Below are 1,371 nucleotides of genomic sequence, written 5' to 3' on the forward strand. Positions count from 1 at the left end.
GGTATTATGCTGAGAGCAAATGACAGCAGGACAGAGGCCAAAAGAATGCTCTTGAACAAGGTGGAAAGGTTTTCTTAGTATTTGTCATGAACTACGTTGAAGTGCCAGAGTGGGTTTCTCTGCAGCCTTCTAGCAGAGAAGAGAAAAGAAAAAAGAAAGAGATTTGAAGGCAGCAGTGCAGCTTTTCCTCTGTCTCCAGCAATTCATCAGCCTGATACCAATCTCTGAAATGTCTAGCTGTTGTTATTCTCTGAACACACAATACAGCTAAGATAAACAGTTTTTCTTTACAGCAAAAAGACAGAAAGATAAACACAGGTTCTAAAACAGCAACCACTTTTTTTTCCACTCTGAAAAAAAATTGTTGCAAGAAATGGAAATTCACTGACTGGAGAAAGAAATGGAGATGTCATTCCTTGGTCTTGGAACAATCGAGGACTGCAATTTTATTTGCTACAGGAAAAAGATTAGCTATTTCGAAAGTTCAGTGTAAGATTATCTATAAAATCTCTGTGCAGAATGCCAGGAAGTACTCCACTAAATTTATTTTTTAAAATTGTTTTTTTGCTTAAATAAATAGACCTCATCTTAAGAGTTGTCCGTTTAGTGGGGGCTGCTGGGTTAAGGATAAATAAAAATTAGTTATTTCACCAGAAATTAGAGACAAGAAACAAAGAGAAAGATAACAGCAAATGAAATATTTATCAGCTAAAACAACAGTAACATCAGAAACATATAAACACCTCTAAAAAACCAAAATATTTACTGCAAGACAGCATTTTGCCTCTTCAGTGAGACCAACACTAACTTCCCTCTGTAAAATGCTTCCTTAATAGGCTTCCTTTAAAACTGGTGGGAGTAAAAGAACTTAAAATGAGCTCATTTTTCTGTTTCAAAGCTGAAACTGCACTCCATTCTGAGGTGTTGCAAAGCAGGTCAGAATACCCAGTGGGCCCTTCTCGTTTCATTCTTCTTTAATTTTCTTCTCACCTAGAGAAAGAAATATAGCTGTGCTGTATCTTGACTTTTTTTTATATACCAGGGACATATCCACAAGAATGATCTAGTTTTACCTTTCATATCTCCAAGTTTGCCTTCTAAATCTAGGCTAGACATCTTTTGCTCATCATAGCCCAAAGACAGAAATGGAACAGAGACAAAACAGTTCTCTGAAGAGAACAACCTCTGATAGGCTTTGAATATTCTGCGCAAACTGACTTACCTTAATAAGTTATCCTGTGCACATTTCAGCTGTACCGTGCCTCCATAGTAAAAGAGATGTAAATGCTCACCTGTGCCCTTCCTTATCCTGGTTTCCTTGCCAAGCAAACTTCAATGAAGCAGAACTACTCACAATTTGCAATTAATTAG

The 1,371-nt window shown here is 36.9% G+C and overlaps 1 long non-coding RNA gene across 1 annotated transcript; it reads right to left on the reverse strand.

The window, feature by feature from the left end:
- Positions 1-683: 683 nt before the first annotated feature.
- LOC122182532 lies at positions 684-1,163 on the reverse strand. Its single transcript, XR_006179846.1, has 2 exons — positions 1,074-1,163; positions 684-990 (listed from the first exon to the last, which is right to left on the reverse strand). It is a non-coding gene; the product is annotated as an uncharacterized LOC122182532 (long non-coding RNA).
- Between the last annotated feature and the right edge of the window lie 208 nt (positions 1,164-1,371).

This window comes from Lagopus leucura, unplaced genomic scaffold (assembly GCF_019238085.1).
Source record: "Lagopus leucura isolate 7727_CA_CO unplaced genomic scaffold, USGS_WTPT01 Super-Scaffold_73, whole genome shotgun sequence".
Lineage (NCBI taxonomy): Eukaryota > Metazoa > Chordata > Aves > Galliformes > Phasianidae > Lagopus > Lagopus leucura.